The sequence below is a fragment of the Aptenodytes patagonicus genome, chromosome 12 (genome assembly GCF_965638725.1).
Source record: "Aptenodytes patagonicus chromosome 12, bAptPat1.pri.cur, whole genome shotgun sequence".
Taxonomy (NCBI): domain Eukaryota; kingdom Metazoa; phylum Chordata; class Aves; order Sphenisciformes; family Spheniscidae; genus Aptenodytes; species Aptenodytes patagonicus.
In genome coordinates, this window is record NC_134960.1 from 10,852,093 (window position 1) to 10,874,713 (window position 22,621).

The 22,621-nt window shown below is 45.6% G+C and overlaps 1 protein-coding gene across 8 annotated transcripts in view; it reads right to left on the minus strand.

The window, feature by feature from the left end:
* The window catches only part of SFXN1 (sideroflexin 1), a 29,497-nt gene extending 18,928 nt beyond the window's left edge, over window positions 1-10,569 (minus strand). For 3 of the 8 annotated variants that reach the window (XM_076350105.1, XM_076350104.1, XM_076350103.1), the window contains exons 1-2: window positions 8,968-9,034; window positions 7,260-7,333 (exon numbers count right to left, since the gene is read on the minus strand). The gene's annotated coding sequence lies outside the window, so the exon portion shown is untranslated. Of the gene's footprint in view, window positions 1-7,248; window positions 7,334-8,135; window positions 8,240-8,967; window positions 9,070-9,919; window positions 9,991-10,340 lie in introns of those variants that run through there. The other 5 variants (XM_076350109.1, XM_076350110.1, XM_076350107.1 and 2 more) reach the window with 5 other exon arrangements.
* Window positions 10,570-22,621: the final 12,052 nt, after the last annotated feature.

Below are 22,621 nucleotides of genomic sequence, written 5' to 3' on the forward strand. Positions count from 1 at the left end.
ACCGACCTTACTGAGAACCAAGCACACAAAGCTCGATTTACCCCTTTCTCAAGAGTTAAAAAGCTCTGTTTGCTTGGCACTGACCCCAGCCAGCAGCTCTGAACCCCTGGGTACAATGAAGACTTCTGTAGCGCAGTGTCTTCTTTCCCATCAGGTGTACACTACATGGAATATGAGCTATTTGCTGCAGTAAGTGATTCCATAATTTTAGTTTAATACATTAAAATGGTACCGTGAGATGCAACAGAGGAATATGCTGATTGTATTTGGTGAATGTTATGAATATTTAAAAGCTATTCGCTCTATAGTGTTTTACCTGTTAAGGAGGTGATCTGCTACTGCATAGAAATAGCTGCCAAATATGTGCTTCAATGATTAAATGAACATTGATAAGTTTATTTAATATTACTAGATCTGATCTACCGAATACACTTTCTTGCTCTTTCACTACATAATTTTTCCCTAGTGGCCTTCAGTTTTCCTTTGGTACAAGAGACCTCAAGAAAAACGTTGTTCCAAAGGCTTGTTCATGTATTAAAATTTGCAGTCATTAACTCAAATAAGTAAGCATAAAGCAAGTATACAAGGAGCATCAGCACTGCTGCTCCAACTTACCGTAAATATAGTTGTGATTCAACTGCCCTCAGATCTTAAAGTTTCACCATCAAGTTAGGGAAGGTCCTAAAGCTTCTCAGGATACTAGACAGTAGGGGAACCTAATCTTTTCCCCCTCCTTGCACTCCCAGTTCCCTCACTGTTAAGTTCATTACTGTACGGCAGCTTTTATTAAGGTCTTTACTATACGCTGAGACAGGATTTCCCTACAGTGAAACAATAAATCTTACAAATTTCAAGAAAATAAGGTGCCGTAGCAATGTATCATTTACTAAGCTAACCTTGAAGCATGAAGGCATTTGTATCAGAATTATAAACAACTGACATTAGACCAGTAAAATCTAATACTACTTCTTTTTGCAGCTTCCTCCAAAGACATTTAGAGGTGTTACCAGCGCTTCAGCACTGTTAAGGAGCATCCTTCTCCCCACACACAGGTAAAAGAAACAGACAATTAAATAACTTGGCTCAAGACCACAGGTCAAGTCACAAATGACAGCAGAACTGAGACCTCCTGACCTCTGCTCTAAGTACTGCTGATACGGCAAGACACGAGTTATTATTTCACAAAAGTAACGACGAGAGATGGAAAAGCGCTGGCTAAGAAGCAGAGAATTCATCCCTCACTTCCAGTTGAATATTCTTGTTTTTCTATTCCACGTTCCTGTTTGCTGTAAGTACTTCCACAGTTATGAAACAGGTTAAAACACCACAACGCGGAGACACCTGTGGATTAGTAGGATTATTTTCATGTGATACATTTCTTACCAGGCATGTTGCAGAATGAACACAGATCATGGAAACGAAAAAAGACTCAGGACAGATTTGGAGAAGAGAGTGCTCACGCAGAGCATCTGAATAGGAGATGCTCCTTAGGTTTCTTTTCCCTTTCTTAGTACTACACCATTAAAGACACCCTCCCGTAAACAGTGATAGATTGTGAAAAAACAGACCATCTTCTGGCCTAAAATGGTAACTGCCGGTTTTGCAAAGCAGTACCCTATGAAAGCAGGGTGAACTCATTTATTCAAAAATTCTTTTCCACTAAAAAAAAAATAAAATAAATCTGTACATTAGGGCTGGTAAGTCGTTCTAGGCGTGCTTCCCTATTGGTATCTTATTTGTAGGAAAGTCCAATTTTAAATATTTTTATAATTAAATTATCAGTTTCATTAAGAAAGATTAAAAACTGCTTAGGATAGCTTATGTTAATCTGTTTAAAGCTGTCTAATGAATGCTTAATAAAGCAGTCCATAAACAGAAGCTCTTTTCTTTCTTTTCACTCTGATTAGCTCATATACTACTGGATTGTCTGTGAATTGTTTTTACATACTTACGATACCTCTGTCCACAAAAACAAGTCCTTTAGTAATAAGAAATCTAAACAATAAGGATCTGCCTTCACTGCAGATGGTTCATGGTTCAATTCAGGATTGTTTCACTCCATTTCATTTATCCTACCCCGGCAAAGGTGGATCTACAGAAAACAGAAGACTTACCACTTTCACGTCCTATCTTTATCCCCTGCCCACTTGATCTGCTCTGTGTCCACTCTGATGCTCCTTGAACCACGTGTGCTGATGTAACTTACTACCCTAGCAGAAAACTAATGCAGCAGAAAGAAAAGAGAGGCCAGCTCAGCCTCCCAGATTAGTATGTTGAACTGGCACAGTGGAAGGTCTGGGAGCACGAAAGGTCAGCACTCCCATGCTCCTTCAACAGACTAACCAGTGACCACCTTGGGTTACAATTTTCCTCAAGTTCAGGATCTGCAGATGGGGAGGAGCCAGGCATAATGCAAAACTTGAAGCCTAGCCTTAAATCTGCAGGGAAGACAATGAACAAGAAACATAAAGCATAGATAATTTTAAATGTTTCGGCTTGTCAGAGTCAAGAGATTGAAAGTCTACGTTACACACCAAGAAAATGGGTGCAAGAGAGACCTAACTTGCTGTAAACTGGAAAAACTTCCAGTCCTTGTTTGTCTACATAGCAAAAAAAAGGTTTGATGGTAGAAAGAGCTAACATGATCTAAATGGTAGGGGTAAGAGAGTAGCCAGGGTGGCTGTAACACATGCTAGCAGAGTAAAAGCACCCCAAAGACAACACATAACCACTCTGGTTGCCAGCACAAGGTAAAACTCCTGTTTCCGTGCCTTTCGCACTGCTGTTACCCATGCTAGCCAGACTAAGCTAGCAGAAGCATGTCAGAACATGCTTTGGTTTCTCTTTCTCCTTGTAAATCTACCAAAACAGGGTTAGTGCTGCAGCAGCAAAAAACAACCTAGCAGGAAAATGGAAAACATACATTAATGGAGGACCCTTGGCATGCGCTACAACAAAAGATCATGCTTGAAATCACTGTGTCTGTTTAGAAAGATAGTAACAGAAAACATTGACTTTAATATTACTAATCTTAATAAAGATAAAGGATAGTATATAGCCTCCCATCCTGCATAGGACCGGGGGGGGCGGGACAGGTGTCCACTCTGCAAAAGAGTAGATCTCATGCAAAAAGGGATTAAAACTTTAGGTGACAGCTATTTAAGTACACAAAAACATTCTCTTCTAAATGATGCGATTGACATAATCGACTTGCACTTTAAGAATATACATAGGAATAATGCTGTTCTAAATAAGTTTAAAATAAAAATCATAAAGACTGTGGGCAGGGACCGACCACCAATGCCCACAGAGAAGGAACAGATGTCATGCATACAAGGGAGTGTAAAACGTTCAGACGCTGGAATAATATAATTTGGAGACACATAAAACCTGCAGTGAAGTAAAAAAGGTTGCTGAGTTTGCTGGTCTCGGGACTCTGAGTCACAGATGGGTTACAATGGTGCCCGCCTAAGAGAACCAGTGAATTTCTGTCTTGAAAACTTAGAAGTTTCCCATCAAAGTCTTTTTAGAATAAAAGCCCCACCTCTTGTATTAAAGAGACTGTGTGATGCTACTCATGACTTATCAGCCCCTATTAGTAAATGCTGAAAAGGGAAATAAATCCCATAAAACAAAAACATAAGCCAATAAAATGCCTATGTACTTCAAAGGGATCCCCTTATAAAACAAAACGTCCAACTATAAAGTAAAAATGGTGACTGTGCACAAAAATGGTTTCATCAATATATTATCCAACAGCCATGTAATCATCATCATAAACTGTATGGCTTTTTAAAAATTTTATTTTTTATTTAAACAGTGAGACTGTAAAACTGCAAGAAATAGGTAAAACACCCTCAGTTTAAGTTGCTGCAACAGTACTTTACCTAGCTGTCACCTTAATTTTCAGATACAATTTTAGAGGGGTGCTGCTGTTCGCATAATCCATCCAAATACTCAATAACAAAAGCACTGTAATAAAACTATTTAAGATTTAATTATTATTTTAACTACAATGCTTTGTCAAGGGTGTAACTCCACTACCTTCAGTGATATAATTCTCCATATACATTAAGTGTGCCCAAGATTTAAGTTCTCATTATCCCTATATCCATAATAGAATTATGTAAAGAAAAAATAAAGGACAATTGGGTTAAATCAAATTAGAATAAATCCATCTGAACCCTGAGATAAGTAGAAAGTTTGCAAAGGGACTGGAAAGTAAATGCACAAATCCTCTAGAACAAAGATAAAAATGTTTGCTTTGTTACAGTCAACTAATGAAGGCAAACTTCAACAACCACCTAAGACTTAACTGCCTATATATAAACATCTGAATTTATTGTTCCCACACCTGTTGCTATTCAGTCAGTACCAACAGAGGGGGGACACCTGTGAAATAGGACAAAACTTTGAATCAACAGCACCTTAAATTTTAAGGTGGAAAGCTAAGCAGCAAAATTACCCAATGTAACTGTAAAACACCTCTCTTCCTCAAACAACTCCATTAACAGAGGATTTGGGAAACGACATTAATTTTACAAACACGTAAGTTGCTGTAATAATCCATACTGAAATGTCACTTTGAGGTCACCCTCCCTCATCGGGAGGATCAGCAGTACTGGAAAGGATAAAAGATAACATCATAACGCAGTCAAACAGTTAACATCTATCATGGCAAATACGCAGTAAGGAAGGAAATAATACATATTTTTGGTGTTTCAAACAACAGATCAATTAGAAAGGTACTTAATAGAACCACTTGTACCTGCAAACTGTGAAGCTGGTAATAGTCCACACTAGTAAATTAATCCAGTAATAAAGAACAGACTGTGCTCCCTGGCACATTCATATTACTAAACCCTTTCAGCTTCCAAACTAGGGCAGCTGTATCCAAACTGCCCATGGAGAACGGCAGCTAAATCCTCCCTCATGCTGCCGGATTGTCTGGGTGAGCATCAGCTGTCCTGGGCAAAACTGCTCCATGCTGCGCTCCAGCAAGTTAACAATACAGGGGACCACGTTGCCGCGACCAGGAACGCTTCTTGGCACTGTTTAGCTCCCCAGCACTGACACAGAGGTTTGATTATCCACGTGTTTCACGCTGCAGCTCTTCCTATGCACCAAGGCGTATTTTCAGAATCATAACTGCAATCGTGTGTTCATGAAGTTTTTCATAAACATACGACCATCAAGCTAAAGAAATGGCCGTGGCTTGCCGTGTACTTGGCACCAAAAGTCGAGCCGAAGAGGTGGTTCTGTATATCAGGGGGCAATTAGATGTGGTGATACAGATGGCAGATCAGAGAGGACACTGCTGTGTGAAACTGCACTTCCCAAGTGCTTTAAAGCAAATTTCACTGCCAGCCTCTCCTCTACCACTCTCTCCCCAAATCTCTGGGGAGATTTGCTGCCAGCCTCCTCACATCTCTCTCCCCAATGCTCTCCCAGCCCTAGTAATCAGAAAATAAAAACAAACTAAAAAGCACGGTAGAACTCACTGACTGCTAAAACGAAGGTCGTTGTTTATCTGAAGAGAAACTCTCAACTCCACATTTTTAATAACCTTCTACAAAGATCTTTATTTCCAATCAGTAATTCTTTGACTATCTTTTTCATCTTGTACTTTCAATCAGAAAGCGACATTGAACTGAGCCGGAAGCCCCAGTACCAAGCACACCCAAATTTTTTGCCAGCTCATGGTCTAATGTTTAATACTAACTGGAGGGAGAAAGAAGGCTTAAGAATAAGTGAGAGTGGCCTCTCCTAAAAAATAATTACATAAAAACCAGCACAAAGTCTGATCAACAGTTTTAGTACAAAGGCTACGTTCAGATTTGCCACAGAACCAGCAATAGTGGAAGACTTTAAACCTTGTTTAAAGGTTAACAACAGCAGTTGCAGCAATTCTACAAAATGCAGACTCAGGAGTTGTCAGGAGTTCAACTCTCTGCTGTTCCTTTTCGAAGTACACGTTTTAAACATCACATTGAAGGTCATATAACCACTTTTCAAACCAAAGCAATAGCCAAAAGAGTAGCAATGACTATTTAATTTATTTCAGACAGTAACATACCACTCAATTTTGAACAACCCAGACATTTGATCGTTTATTTTAAACCCCGTTGCATGACTGAATAATCCAGATGGGCACATGATCTGGGAAATTCTGGACAACTTAACCTCATGCAGCAGCGCATGAATGATGAAAAGCAGCTTTGCTACCTTCCTTGGAACCATTTATATTTTCTTATATTACTAACACTTTGTATTTTAACCCAAGTCTTGAAAAAATCCACTCCACAATTAAGAAACTTTGTCAGGTACGTCATTAATTTTTCCAGTATCTAAGCTAAAATTGGGAATAGAGTGATAGAAAAAGAAATTTCTTGATGGTATAACTGTGAACCCAGTTCTCCATGTCTGATCTAAATACACATTTTTAAAGCTGCAGTCACTGTTCTGAGTCAAGAAGCATCCCTAATGGCAAAATGTCCATTCCTCGAGAGATGCAGACAGCTTAGGTTGCCAGGAGTGCGATATTGTCAGAGAGAATATTTGTGGGAGAAACTCTCCTGAGAACTACCCCAGAAGCAGGCTTTCCTCAACAGATACAAACGCCTGAATTCTCGAGTGAGGATCCTTCAGCAAACATCTTTAGATTGGGTACCGGATAGGGTACTGCTTCACTCTCTATACAGAATTTTCTGTTGCTTTTTGCTTTTATTGGGGCTGGAGTCCAGATTATAGCCTCCTGCACCTTCCCCTACAGAAGTGGACTCTATTAATGAGAGCGGCCCTTCACCTCTCTTGCATGCAATTTCAGAAAGTCAGCAAAAACTGAGCTGGGGGAGGAAGAAATCTGAAGAGAAGTCTATGTCCAAAAGCAGTGCAGACAATTGTGATAATGAACGTTGCGACATCTCACTTCTCGGTGTCCAACTCCCAAACTGCAACCCTCTGTTAGAAAGCATGGGACACGCTGGGTACTCTAGCTTGAAAGAGAATTCAAACCAGCCTGCGTACAGGAGGGCAAGTGAGTAACCTAGCCAACACAAATGCTGAAAGAAAGGTGCAACTTGTACGGTGTCCTTTACCAGGACTTAGACCCCTAACTTCAGGTGATGTAAAGGTGCTCAGGTCTGATCATGATTCACAGAATCTCCCAGAGGCAACTAAGAGTTCCTTTTTTGAAAGATGAGAGTGAGGCTTTTCCCTGAAACCCAGGAAAAATAGTAGCAGCAGTACCTCTTTCTTACCAGAATCCTGAAGAATAGGAATAGTTCAAAAGTTAGAGCCAGGTGCTGCTGAAAATGTTTCATGTGCAGATTCACTGGGAAAGAGAAAAAAAGATTTGACACGCTTAGGCCCCTAGATCTCCATTCTTCACAGCAGTCCCCTAACAGCCTGATGTCCAGCTGTCGATGCCCTGTTCTGGGAAACGAGAGATGTAGGCTGGAAAATCTTGAGGTTGAGAAAAGTACCCGCTGCTATAAAATGGGGAGAAGAACAGCTTCTCTTCTTCCTCTCACATGTTTATAAACCAAAGCGCCCATGGCCGCTTGTTTGTTTTTGCAGAGCTGAGTTCTTTTGAAGCAATTCCCATGCTGCTTTGATAGAGAAATACTTAGGGATCCTGTTAGGCCTCTTTATTCCTCAAATAACACATTGGTGCTTTTTGGGGCTCCGTTGCCTGAACAAACTCAGATTTTTCTTTTCCACGAGCAGTGCCCACCACAACAGCTGCTATGTTGGCTTAGGACAAAAGACAGGAAATTAACTACCCTCTGGTTAGTAAAAGGTGACCTGTTCTACTTTAAAACTACAAAACATTGGCAAAGCAACAGCGGAAAGGCGAACCCAGCTACTACCCATATTTTAATTGCTCTGGCAAAGAGAAGAACACAATGCGTTCTCCAGGGATGTCAATCACGGCAGTATAATTAGTTCAAATGAGAAGCACTAATAGATTTTTAAGGGAAGAAAGCATTTTTACGTGATGGCAAAAGAGCACATATCAGACTTGTCGGGGTCATTAAGCAATGGTATTCCTTTATTTGCACTACGTTTGCTACCACAGTTTGAAAGAAGCAGCACAGCTGATGACTGGGAGAAGTATGATGCAATGTACTTACACCAAATGTTAACAAAGCCACTTGCCAAGCTTTCCTTCCCCAGAGCAGCTTCTACCAGTAAATATCTATTTAAATCGCAAGGAAAAAAAAATCTTTGTCTGCACTATGATTTTTCCTACTGCAATCATAAAAACAAATTGAACGCTGGAGAAGGCAAATCATGGCAACACTACAAGATACTTTTTTTTTTTTGCTTATAAATGTACATCCCGCTTGCAGCCTAGCAACAAAAGCAGCAGTCTGCGTTAAATGGATAGAGCCTGCTGCTGGGGCTCTCTCCTCAAAACAGCAGCCATCTTTGGCGTGTAACTTGACGAGAGATTTCATCATTCTGCATTAAAGCTACCTCCAGATGTTAGAGGTTGCCGTGGCTGGCTCAGTGGTGCTGGCTTTCGATTTGCCACCTCTTCTCCCATCGCATGAGGTATATCGCAGAGACATGTTCACTTCATCTCTTCATTAAGAAAAATAAAGCTTCTTTGCTAAAAAGGGTTAGTGCAAGCTCTTATTTTATTTCAGTCCTGATTGTCTTGTCTCTGCTTCTTATTTTTTAACCCCCTCAGTAAACTGAAGTAGGATTATCTGGCTCTACCCAGGCATGTTCACAGCCCTCTTCTGTAGTTTTTCACTATTTCGTATATCTTTTTCTGATAGGAACCATACAGATGATTTTTTAATTGCACATTGGTACAAAGCCAGTCTTCACCACCACCACCCCTGCTCCCCCAATATCCATTATAATCACAATAAATTATTTATAATTCAAGAAATTAAAAAAAATGTATCAATACTCATAATTAAAATCTCTGCCTCTGGCTACCAGGTGTCTGACCTCCAAGTTGTTCGGCGTGTTCCTCCCCTGGAAAGGACGATCTCTCAGCAGGGAGGCTTGTTTCCTGCAGGCCCGGGATCTGTGCCGCTTCCACGCACCACCCTGCGACAGGCAGCCCACGCTCAGGGGACGACTCGTGGTCAGGGGGAGATTTCGGGAGCGGGTGGGGAAGCAGGGAGCTGTTATGTGTGCAGGGAGGGGGTGGGAAGGGAGGGCTGTGGCAGCCCCCAGCCAGCTGTCTGGCACTGCGAGTGTCCAGGCAGCACCTCCCCAGGAGAGGGGTGACCCGCTGGGACACCGGCTCTGCTCCCACAGAGGGGATGGGGTGACACACGAGTCTGGGACCCTGTGGGGGGGACAGGGGTGACAAGTGGATCAGGGCCTGTGCAGGGGTAACAGAGGTGACAGGTGGGTCTGGGCCCCTGTGGAGGGTACGGGGGTGACATGAGGGGCTGGGCCTGTGGGGGAAGATCAGGGGTGACACGCGGGGCTGGGCTCCTGTGGAGGGGACCAGGGTGGCAGGTGGGGCTGGGCTCCTGTGGAGGGGACCGGGGTGGCAGGTGGGGCTGGGCTCCTGTGGAGGGGACGGGGGTGCCACGCGAGGCTGGGCCCCTGTGGAGGGGACCGGGGTGGCAGGTGGGGCTGGGCTCCTGTGGAGGGGACGGGGGTGCCACGCGACGCTGGGCCCCTGTGGAGGGGACCGGGGTGGCAGGTGGGGCTCGGCCCTTGTGGAGGGGACCGGGGTGGCAGGTGGGGCTGGGCTCCTGTGGAGGGGACGGGGGTGCCACGCGGGGCTGGGCCCCTGGGGAGGGCACCGGTATGGCACAGGGGGTGACACCGGCGCTGGCTCCTCCGCCCTACGCCCAGACCGCCGACCAGCCCCACGGTGACCCGGAGCCGCGGGGACGCCCCGCGGGGACGCCCCCCGCCCGGTCCCGGCCCCGGTACTCACCGCGGCCGCCGCGCGCTGCCGGCTCCGCGCCGCCCCTCGCCCCGCTGCCCGGAAGAGGCTCGCTCGGCGCCGCGGGCGAGGGGCCGCGGGAGGCGGTCGGGCCGCCCCGCTCCGCTTCGCTCCGCCCCGGCGGGGCAGGGCAGGGCCGGGCCGGGCTGGGCCGGGCGGCGGCCGTGCCGCTGGCGCCGGCCCGGGGCCGCCCGCTCGACCTTCCCCTCCCTCCGGCCGCGCCCCCGAGGTCCCGAAGGCGCCCGGGACCATCCGGCGGCCCCCAGGCGCCCGGGCTGCCGGGTCGGGGCGGCTCCTCCCGCGCCTCGGGGAGCGGCGGTGCCTCCGCTGAGCGCCCTTAACATTGCGGAGGCAGCTCCGGCCCTGGAATCGCTTTTCTAGGTAATGAAAGAAAAGCTGTCGGAAGAATTACCGGGAGTGTTACCGGCCGCCTCCGTAGCAGGGTGGCGATTCTCGGGTTGGGGACGGGTCAACAGTCGACAGCGAGAGCAGCTTCGGGAGCAAGACAGCCGGGGGCCCAAAGGCAGCTGGGGCGGCAAAGATGGGTTTCTACTGGCTTCCTCCTTTTCATCGCTCCAATACGTATTGCAGAAAACAGCCAGCGGCGGGGAAGTGTTCGTAGGAAACCACAGTGAAAGAACCCTTAGAAAAATAATTTACCTTTAGGTCCTAATCCTAAACAAGAATAAAAAATAATAAAGCAATGCATTCCTGTGAAATCCATTCCAGCTGATGAGAACTTTCTTGAGTATGGTGCCTTGAAAATGTCAAATAAACATGGTTCCTTGATTTTGTTGGAAGGCTGAGAAGGGATTTCAGAGCATTTCTTTCCTTTTAGTAATTACGGTCAATCCGCATTTTATCTTTATAGCATCCAATAGCTTCTCTCTTTGAGGTGAGACATGCAATCATTTAAGATTTAATAAAAATAGTAGGGATACTCAATTACACTGTTTCTGTTCTTTCTCCTGCCCCGCTTCCTGATGAACATGGTGATAGACGCACAAACTAGATTCCTAACACGTTTCAAGAATTAAGCACATTAATGCTTAAGTCTGATAGTGTTATTAAGTCAGCAACGCATGAGCTGGTCTTATCCCATAACTGATGCCGAGTCTTCTGGGAATGGGGGAAAATGTGTTCAGATACGGCGGTACGGCATCCCATTTACAGCCTGCAAACAGTGCTAGTTTACCTCTTTTGTGGACCAGAATAACATGCCAACACACAGAGGCTGATTGCAACTACCGTCTACAACCCAGCCCAACTCCTCTAAGGTCTTCTGTTAAAATTCCCTTTGCAACAACACTGCTCTGTCCACAGGTCTCATCCCTCCAGGGGTGGAAGCTGTGCATGCAGAGCAATCCTACTCTTAAACACTTTGAATACAGGGCTGGCAAGCTCTGACCTCCCTGTCACTGCTTATTGCAGGATGTTAAATGGGAATTTTATATTAAAAAGCCAGAAGTCTCCCCAGGTATTAAATGTTTGTGGAGATACACTTACTGGTGAAATCTTTGCTGTTAAAACTGAACTTCTGTGAAAAATTGGGATTTTTTTTCATAAAAATATAATTGTGTAGGCTGGAGTTTGTTTTCAGCTTTTAGCAAGCCTACTCAGTTTATGATTTTCAATGAAAAGTTAAGATTCAACTTTCTTTCTGAAGCAGACACATCAAATCTCAGATGTCCACCTGTGCGTTTCCTCCGTGGCTCCACAACTTCGGTCTCACAGGTACGTATATGACAGTTAGAGGTGCAAATATACCAGCTGAGATTCCATCATGAAAGAGTAAAAACTGGCACTGATACCCTCGCACTGCATTTTTCTTGCACAACAAAATTTGTTCACAATGTATGTACTTCACTGCTAGTGTCTTTAGCTCTTTTTAATCTTGTCAGGCAGACCTCAGTCTCCATGACCACTGACAGATCCGATACCGAATACATCTTTGATGGTATCCGGCCCTAACACTTGTGGCAGAAAACATTGCAATGACCAGGCAGGAAAGACATCTCATTCAGAAAATGGAGACAGCTGGCTGTTGTGCACAGAAACAAATTGGTTGCCGGTGGGTGTAACTGATACTGTGGTACATGGTTTACATTCTGAAGACCGATGTCTTCTGCCTCTAATAATTTTCTTATATGCCAAAGATACTAACTTGTAAATCTGCTTTAAAACCACACATGCTCTTTTCTGCGTGTCACAACAGAAACTCTGCTCACAGACTCTGTAATGTAAAATATGCTAATACCTAAATTCTTTCTCTGAGTCACTATATGGAAAGCTATGGACACATTCATTCCTCGAGTTAATAATTTGCTCTATATTCAGTGCAGATGGTTTTGAACAGCTATATAACTTCTCTTTCACTAGACTAGTCATTTCTCCCATTGCTGGGAAACAAATGTGTTTTTTTGCCACAAAACCTGAAAAGTCTTGATATGGCTCTGACCAACCAACAACAATTGCTCATGAGCCACAAAACTGGAAGGCAAATGGGTGAATGTGGGTATTCACAAGGAATATCTAATCTCTGGCTACATGTGTTTCTTCGTCTGCACTGATTTGCACGCTAAAATGTTTTCATCTGCATTAAAAAATGCAGAATCCAGGAGGATGTGCCAGCTCCCAGATCCAGATGTGTGTTTTGGCCTGATCCTGCTTCCGTTCTGAGGTGAGACCTGCTGTATGGATCCCGTCAGTGCCCTCCACGAGCAGGAAGGTCAGGTGGGTGGGCTGGAGGGGCTGCCGTGGTCTCCAGGCAGCTCTCTGCCTTGGAGGATCAGGAGGGACGGACCCCAGAAGGTGGTTTTGAGCATATTGATCTGCAGCTGAACAATGCGGATTTGTTCTTCAAAAGTCCCGGTCCCCCAAAAAGACTCCTACACAGACAGTCCCATGCGATCAATCCATGTAGCTTGGTCAGTGCTCCATTTGTAAGCTCAAGCATGTGTTTTCTTACAGGTTTATGCAGAGTGTAGTATCTTGCTGGTTAAATTACGGTGCAAGTACTAATGGTACATACAGAAAACACGTGCCTAGAGACTACGACTGGATTAATCAAATAAGACCTACCTCAGCTCCTGTTGAAGCATTCCTTTCAGTTGCCTTATTTCCCAAGGAATACATTAATAACTCCTGCAGACCTCCAGATGTACATTCAGTCCTTTGCATTTGTTGAACTAGGGATGAATGGACTATTAGAGGGCAAATTCTTCCCTACACTGACCAGAAAAGGAGGATTTCTGTTCCTCTACAATTACTGCCTCATCTAAGAAATGAGCTTTACTGTATTTGCTTTCCTAAGCTTTCCTGTATTCATAATATTTACATTGGACATTAATGCTTTTTATGTTTTTTACCATTTCAAATTGGCACTGGGAATCCACTGAGAAAAACGAAGAGCTGCTGCACACTGTTTCTATTAACATAAATGTCCAGTAAGTGGCACTGCAGGACCAGGTTTTCTTGCAACCCTGGCTCACAAACAGTGCAGTCAAAGACAGTAAAGGCAAGCGTGGGATATGTCAAGACTTCTCTGCTCCCTGAAAAAGTAGTTGTAGAGCAGGTGGGAAATGATGTGTGGTGACGGCTCTGAAGGTGCAGTGCAAGGAACTGGGGATGTATTAAGCGGCTGGCTCTGGAAGATGGTGTTAGGCACTGGCCTTGGCACCAAGCTGGCTGTTATCAGGGGTTTGCCAGAAGAAACCAGCAACATTTCTGGGAACTATTCATTAGCACTCACTTGATGGGAGGTGCCTGTGAAGGCTTTGTGCTGCATTTTGCTATCAGGAGCAGAATACTGTGAGAGGTGAACCATGTATATACAGCATTTCCTATGGTCTGCTGACTTACTGTACATTACTGACTTACTGTACATTAATTTTATGTAGAAAATCCAAACCCCAGACTGGAAGGGACGTCAGTACAGTCTGGGGAGTGCCCATAAGTTCAAAGATTGTTTCTGTAAATGAGCTAGGGAGTCTGTGTCAGCATATCAAAAAACACCACTCTGTTTTCCCAGTTTCAGCTGATAATGAATAAACTATTATCTAGGGAAATTTGGTCAAACAGACAAGTAACACTACACTTTTTGGCAATATAAATTGTAGTGAAAGCCTTCTGTAAGCTGATAGAGGATTACTTACAAAATCAGTTAAAGGTTTGGCTCTGTCTGCAATATTTGAACCCTATTTTAGGTTACTCATGCTATACTGTGCCAAGCTAAATTGATTCATACCCAATTTTCCTATTTATCTAGATGAAAACAAGCATAGTTATATCAGATAAGACTGGAAGGGAATGAACATGAAAAGCCAATCTGCATTTAGAAAGGACATAAAGCTACGTTTAAAGGGATAAACCAGCCTTTCAAGGGGATTAGGAAGCTGTTTCCTCTGTGATCTGGCTATTTTATAAACGTCTCTTGTGGGATCATTCATGCCCTGAAGCATCTGTGCCAGCCGCTGTCTGCAACGAGACACTCAACTAGGCAGACTGATCTGGGATGGCAATATGCAGCTCTGGATGTAGTATGGGGGCAAGAGGAGGTGTAGCACCATCCCGTAGGGCACAGGGAACAGCCACAGGATCTCACAACTGCTTCAACCAGGCCTGACTAATTTTTTTCATCATCCTCTAGGGACCAGATATCACCTCTTGAGTCTTTCCAACACCTTTTGAAAACAGCAATTAAAAACATGCACTCTCAAATGTTTATTTCTGCAGCAACATAGGATGCCACTTGATAACCTCTGACAGCACACAGAAGCAGAAGATGACACGCACAAGAGCATGCCATAACGACATGGGAAGGCATGCAGCAACACGGGCAAACAGGTGAGAACCATGTGTGACAGCACAACATATGACAAAACAAGACACCACAGGACAACTCAGAACAGCACACAACATGCCACCACACAAGATAGCATGTAACAGCACGAACAGCATGGAACAACACTTGACACCATGCCACAGCATGATAGATATACCTGGAAAGCTGATAGAAATGCCTAGAGAGCAGTGAGAGATTCATAGCAGGAGGAAATTCCTAGAAAGGTATGGAAAATGTCTAGAAAATCATGGGAAATTCTTAGAAAGCTACGGGGAACTCCTGGAAAATTATGGGAAATTCTTAGAAAGCGGACTTGAATTCCTAGAAAGCTGTGGGGGGACTCCAGGAAAGCAAAATGTGAATTCCGAGAAAGTTGGCTACAAATTCCTAGAAAGCTGGAGGGAATTTCCTATAAAGTAAGGAGGAATTGCTAGAACGCAATGGAGGAATCCTAGAAAGAAATGCACAGTTCCTAGAAAGCTGTGGGAAATTTCTAAAGAGCAGAAGGGAGCTCCTGGAAAGCAGAAAGGCATTCCTATAAATAGTGACAATTACAAGAAAGCATCAGGGAAATTTCTAGAAGAGCATTAGGGATTTCTTGAAAGCAGCTGGAAATTCCTAGAAAGCAAATGTAAATTCCTAGTAAGGTAAAAGAAATAGTTGGAAAGCATTGGGAAGGTTTCCTAGAGAGCAATATGAAATTCCCTGAAAGCTGGGTGGAAATTCCTAGAAAGCTGGAGGGGATGTTCCCCAGAGATCACTAGGAAAATCCTAAAAAGGGATGAGAAATTCCTAAAAAGATGTAGAAAAATGCAAGAAAGCAATGGAAAAATCCTGGTCAAGCTGTACATCCTGCAGTTCCCAAAGACCGGAGGGAAGTTCTTAGAAAGTAATGCTGAGGAAAGCACAGGAGAAAATCAGCCACTGTAGAGTGGGGAAAAAAGGGAAACCAGAAAGTAGATAGGATCAGATCCCACAGCCTTTCCTGAAATGTAACATCCCTAATTTGAACTCCTCCTATATGGAGAGGACCAGCTCACTCTGAATGCCTGTGTCGGTGGTGCTGAGCCCTCGTGGGCGCTAAGCCCAGCCCTGGGCTGTTGAGCTTTGCGGGAAGGGAGCAGGGGGGACTTGCTGACTTGGAAGGCCCCTGACCTTGAGAGGGATTTTGACAAATGGATGATGAAAGTCAGGGAACATTTCCAGCCTGGGAAAGTACTGTCTGTTAGAGACTGTCACAGCAACAACTCTTTGCCACACAGGGCAGGGAAAAGCCAAGGGCATCGAGGCAGGCTGCAAAGAGCGACGTGTTGCTTATGTTGCTGGGATGAAACAGTCCTGCCTGATGGGGTGGGACAGGCACGGAGGCTGGAACAGGAAAACAGATCCAGATGAGCTAGGGTGAAAGTGGATTTGGGATTATATCATCGTTTGGGGTAGTCCAGTTAGATCACTGGGTTTTTCAAAGGTTCAAATGAAAGTTATGGCAGGAGGAGTGAAGCAGCCCAAAGTTTAGACCTTGGTTTGGATTCTTCTTTGGAATATCATTCTAGTGTTTTATTTCACTTGGTGGAACATTTCTGATTGCCATCGAGCCCAGGCTGTGTGATTTGGTAAGGACTTGGACAACCAGCGTCTTGCCTCCAAGAACAGTTTAATCCCAGAACCTGAAGGTAAGACCCTGGGTTGGTATAGCTGCAACATCGCAACAGCAGCAGGATTGTCCGGGGAGCTGCAGAGGGGAAAATGCTGCTGGAGACAGCAAAGCTCCAGGACTGGGACATTTGGAGTGGTCTGGTCATCGCTGGACTGCTGGTTGACCCTGTCTACCGTAGCTGGACCTGCTGTGCTCCTGCGTGGGAGCTGCCCCCCTTGCAGAGACCCCTGGCTGGGCGTCCCTGGCAGAGCTGGCTGCTCCTGCGGCTCCCTGCGGCGCAGGTGGGAAATGCTTGTGTTGGTCTTCACTACGAGCAAGAAGTGATGCTCTGTGCAGTATCAGCTTCTATTTTTTTGGTAAGTATTAGTTTAATTATCTTTAAATCAAGGATTTGTAGCCTGCTGATTGAAGGGCTGTGGAGCCTGACCATACTGGATGTGCAATAATGTGGACTTAAAAACAATCGACTGTAGTTCAAACTGTTGCTTACTTGCTCCACTAAGCTTTAGAGGCAACAGGCTCCAGTAGGTACCAAGCACGCTCTTCATCGTCACACGTCCCGCACCAGAAAACCACAAAAATTTGCTGGTAGAAGTTAAACAGTTCTTCTCCGTCTGTCAGTCAGGGGCTGGGCTGGAATATGGGGAAGGATCCATTTTTTGCTGGCATGCAGCTCAGGAGTAAATCCATAACACCAGCTTAGGAGGGGAGAGTGTCACCTACCAAGCCATCTGCTAAGAAAATTGTATTATCTGCAGTCTCACCCACTGTTGCTAGAAATCACTGTAGCACTCATCTGTGAAGAGTTTTGCTGCTAATATATCTATTTGTATTCTTTTTATCCATCCACTCAGAATTAATTATTTCTCAGATTAATTTCATTCTAATGAATCATTCTGTATCACTGGCTTTATTTCATTTCTGAGATACTAATTAATATGTCAAAGCCATCTTTAACATTAAAAGTGCTGTCATTTTTTCTGTGACTTTTCTTTTGATTCATATATTCAACTTCAGTTTTTCTGAGGGCCTAAAATGTCTGTCCAGTGTGGAGTGAAAGAAAAAAGTGCAAGCTATACAGTATTAAAAAATTACGCATAGGCAAATAAAGCATAAATTGGCAATGGCCCAGTCTGTATTTTTGTGTTGACTTACTAGGTTATGTGCTATTTCATATAGCAGGTCCTCAGCAATCAGCTGTGTAGGGTTTTTATATGCATGGATTAGAATATAAAATTCAGCAGTACATCGAGTGTCTACATTTGTCGGTGAAATGATCAGAAATTTTGAGATATTTTGTATTTGTTGGTTTAGATTAGGTTTTAAAGAAGGGGTCTTGTTGATTTGCTGTTGATTTTCTGGCACTGTTCTGCCATGCCGCAGGGACGAGGCAGTCGGAGGAAGTGTTTTTCTTTCCTTAGAGCTCTCCTCTCAGCTATAATTTATTCTCATCATCCTCTGCAGTTTGGCTCTCTACCCACTCTGGAGGGAAGTGCTGGCAGGGCAGTAATCCCTCTCCTACCCCGTACCTGCGGCAGATGGAAATCCCAGAAAGAGAAGGGGGGAAATTTTAGGCTTCCCTGCTTGAGCGATTTTCAGGGTGATTTAAGATCCAGTAACGGCCTTCGGTTTGATGGAGCGGGTCGAGCTGCGAGAGAAAGGGTCACTCCACGTGTTCATTGTGGAAAACTTTTCTTTCTCTCGACCTGTGGGAGTGAGTAGGTGGAACTGGAAAAAACCCATAAAAAATCACTGCATAAGCTCTGCTGATTAAATAACACGGTTATTGGCAGCATTGCACTGAGCTTAAATTACCCATGGCTCCTGCGTGGCAGGAGGCTGGGGACTGTTTAGATGACAGCTTCTGCTCGGATCCCTGGCCACAGGTTTGGTATTTCTCTTTCTTTCCTGTCTTCCACTTCTCTCCAAAAAGAGTAATTTTATTGTAAAATCTGGGGGGGGGGTGTTTACAACTGAAACCAACCAGCTTTGATCTGGGTTTGCGCTGCAAACATAGAGAGGCATTACTGTCGAGGGAAGGAAAGGGGAACAGAGCCTGAACGGGCTCTGAGCAGGAGGGGGGACAGGAGGGGAACACCGCTCCTTTTGCTTTACGAACAACCAGCTTATGGTTTCCACCACTCCTAAAGCTTGTGCGGGCAGAGCCCTGCAGACACGAGGCTGCTTTTTGAGAGTCTGCTGCCTGATCTCCCGCAGAGCAGAAACCCTTTCTGCAGGCTTCTTCCACTGTGGCCCGGGGATGGAGGTGGGCTCTCCCGGCTGGGACCGGAGCTGTGCTCCGACAGTCAAGCATCAATGTAACCGGGGAGGGGAGATGCCAGAGGAGCAGCAGTGCCTGGTCCTGCCTCGTGAGCACCCCGCAGCCAGTGCATGAGCTCCAGATCCTGGGAACCACTAGCACTGCCCAACAAATCCTTCCCATTTATACCCTCCTTGCATCACCCTTTGTGTCCAGCTCTGCCTCTGCCTGAATTAGCTGCCTCAAATGAGTCATTTAAATTCAGACTTTCATACATGGTGTTTCTGTTTGGGCTTTTTTCGTTTTCCTTCTCCCTGCCCATGTCCTGACTTCTGCACATACCCAGGGATGTTTTGTGCACTGGTTGCCACTGGAAATAGTTCAAAAGTCAACATTCACAAAGGCACTAATCTGCTTTTTGAGATCAGTCCTACTGAATCCCCCAGACTCTAAGGTCCAGCTGCAGATGGACATGCCTACAATCTACAGTCAAAAAAAAAGCGCCCACACTCAATACCGAATATTTAGGCCTCGTCATCAATGTTTGGGGACTAGAAATCATTTCTCTCACTGATCCTTTCTCCCTGCTGGTGGATCTTTATAATTCAAGAATGAGCTTGAGATTTGCTTTAGCAGCAAAGTAATAGTTTTTTCTGTTGCTACTCTTTGCTCTGTGCTTTTGTACTCACTACTGCGGTTTGCCCTGTGGAATGCCCAACATGATAATATCAATTTAACCAGTGTGCTTCACTGATCTTTAAGAGAGTTCATAGCTGTTGTTCGATTTCCAGGAACCCTTGATTTTTCCGAGAAGGTTACACTGAGGCTAAAGTTATCTTGGCTTATTCATATAACTGGTTATTTAGAAACCCGACAGCTCTTTTAGACATTATTTCTGCTAACATGCCTCAGCTGATTTCATGTTTAATAAACCCCATGCATGCAGACTCAAAAAGTCATCCCGAGAGTGGCATGAGTACAATTTGTATCCACGTACTGTAATATTATTCTGTAAATTAAGCTGCCTTTCTCCAGCTCTCGTATGTGCACTGTTTTGTAGATTAAAGCATGTTTATCTCTGAATGCAAGATCTGGACTTTGTTCAGCTCTGACTTGGTCTTCCAAGTCTTCTAATTACTGTTTGGATGAAGATCGTTTGGATCAAGGTGCTACTCAGTATTTATATTTTTAAATCTTCATGTGGACCAAATAAGACTCTCTCCAACCAGAGTCTCCCGGGAGGAGCAGGTGCCTCACAGGGTGGTAACAGAGATACAAAAGCTTTCCTTTGCTGAGCATTGCTTTGATTCCAGCATCAGTCAGTAGCGATTGAAAAGCATTAAGTAAAATTAAGCAGCTGTTTTATGTGGGTACCTGGGGAGAATTAAACAAGCTCTGTGCTTTTTTCTGAATCTCCAAGAAACACCTGCACCGTCGTCCTGCTGCTGGCAGTTCTAGGCAAGTCCTGACCTGGATGAGAGCTGATCCTTCTCACGCTGGCTGGAGGCAGGTTAGCCAGAGAGCAGCAAAAGGAAAAGCCACCCTTTGTGACTTTGTATAACTGGCTCCCAGAGCCATGTCAATCGGCTGCCTAATCCCACCACTAAATTCACCTGAATAATAATAGGGGTTTAATGGATTTCTCTTTTGTTCCTCACCTGGGTATGACTATTAAGTCATGAAAGTTTTAAAAGCTTACAAATTAGCTGAAGTGACAAATGAGTACAGCGGGGTGCCCTGCATGAAATGCTGGTGTTTGAAACCTGCGTGGCTGTTGAAGGGGCTTTGCTCCACTAGCACGGTCTTGGGTGAGCCAGACCTCGTGTTCATCCCTGAACTGATCACACAAACTTCGAGATGAGACAGGAGAGAGGCTCTGACTTCTGAAACAGATACTGAATTGCCAAACGAATAAAGACCGCGAGATTCTTAAAGGCTGCTGTGAGTAGGAAGCTAAAAGGCATTTTTTTATGTCGGATTCAAATGAAAGTTTTAAACCCTCACCTATATGAGCAGCATTAGGGACTTCCCATGCTGAATTCAGCCTCTTCCCCAGGAAAGACCGCTCCCTAGCGAAAATGAACCGAAGAGTTCACTCGATGAGCTGATGAGCAGATGATTGAGAGCAGAATGCTCTCTTTTCTGCAACGTGTACCTCAGTGTTTCTCTCCAGTATGCCTCGAAGATTGCGCCGTTTGTGTACTCCGGGGTTGTGATTTCTCCTGGAATAATCCTGGATGGCTGTGGCAGAAAGCCATTCTGGAGGAGCCCCTTGAAGTTGTTAGAAATAAAATCAAATGTGCTCAGTGACTTCTTAGGCAGGCAATGTTCCCCTCAGCCTAGGGTTTCTACCAAAGGGCGGGAGTGTGGTACATTTTCAGAAGATAAGTATCACACAGTAAACTCCAGCTGTGTTGTGCTTTAAGAAAAACAGGAGAAAAAAGAAGAAAAAAATCTTGAAAATAGAAAACTCACAATGAGTTTCATTAGAGATCTCTACTACCAAACAGCACAGGATTCATTTCCTTGTCTATTTGCTCCCTTCTCTAGGGATGAACGACAGGATGAATTAAAGGACAGGATAATAAGATGGGGGGGATGAGAACTTGCTGAGAAGCAAAGTTCTCTCTCAAAAAGAGAGAAAGAGAGGGGGAAAGGAAAGCAAGTGTTTTAGTTAGCTAGTCAAGGTTAGCTTAGCACTGTATCTGCTTTTTACTGACATTATGAAAAATTATAGATGGCACAAAAGCAACTTTGCTAATGCTGAACCCTACGAAATTTATCTTGACAACTTAATGAGCTTATTTGTTCTTCTAGGAGGTTTTTAATCTCCCCGCGAGGTCTTTCACCTTCATTTTCTGATATTTTTTTGAGAAAGATTCCTATACAAAGGTAGCAACTTGCAAATCAGCATGTTCATCTTCTTTCGTTGCCTATTGTGGGTAAGAAAGAAAAAACCCTTTTAGAGAAAGAAGGGGTTTGAGACGTAACCGCTCTGTTTTTGCTGCCTACTTGAAGGATTTTTGCAAAGAGAACGCGGTTTGAAGAGGGGCAGACTTTAGCGCGCAAGGACGGCGGTTCACTGCCCCGGGTTTTCCCCGCAGACACAAAGGCAGCTGCCCGAACGGCCGCGCCTGCCATCAGGGGGTGCCCGCTCCGAGGCTCCGGCGGGTCCGAAGAGCCGGAGCCAGTTCCTCTGCCGTCCCCTCGCCTGATCCCGAACAAGTCAGTCGGGATGCGGCTCCTCAGGCAGCTGCACGCCCCTGGAAACCTGGGCTTCGGGTTTTCCCACCCGCTCCCTCCCTGCCTACCCGCGGGGATAACGACGCCCTTCGCCCGCGTTACGAACCCAGGGTTTAAGCTTGTCTGGCGGCGGGTTCGGGCTGGGGCTGGGGCTGGGGCTGGGGCGGGCGGGGGGGGACGCGGAGCATCCCGGCACAGCCCTGCCCCTCGGGGCTGCCTTGCGCCCCGGCGGCCGCCTCCGCGGGGCGGCGCGGCGGGGCGCGGGGCCGCGGCCGCCCAGGAGAGGGAGCCCGGCGGCCGCGGCTGCGCCGGGAGCCGCGGGGGCGCGGGGCTGCGCCAGGCGGCGGAGAGGCGGCGCGGAGCGGTGCGCTGCCCCGGCTGCAGCCCGCCGCCAGCCCCGGCCCTCCCCGCGCCGGTGAGTACCGCCGCCGCCGCCGCGCTTGCCGCCCCTTCCCCGCCGTGCCGGGAGGGGGTCCCGGCCGGCCCACCCCCCCGCTTCCCGAGCGTGCCCTGGGGTAACGCTGCTCCCCCGGGGGTCGGGGAAGCCGCGGGTGCCTCGGCCCGCAGCCCGCCTCCCGAGCATCGCCCAGCCCGAAGTTAGGTGCCGGTACTTACTTTCCGCATCAATTAATTGAACTCAGCTGGCTCGCAGCGCCGAGGCATCACGCAGCACCCCGGGCGTCCCGGAGC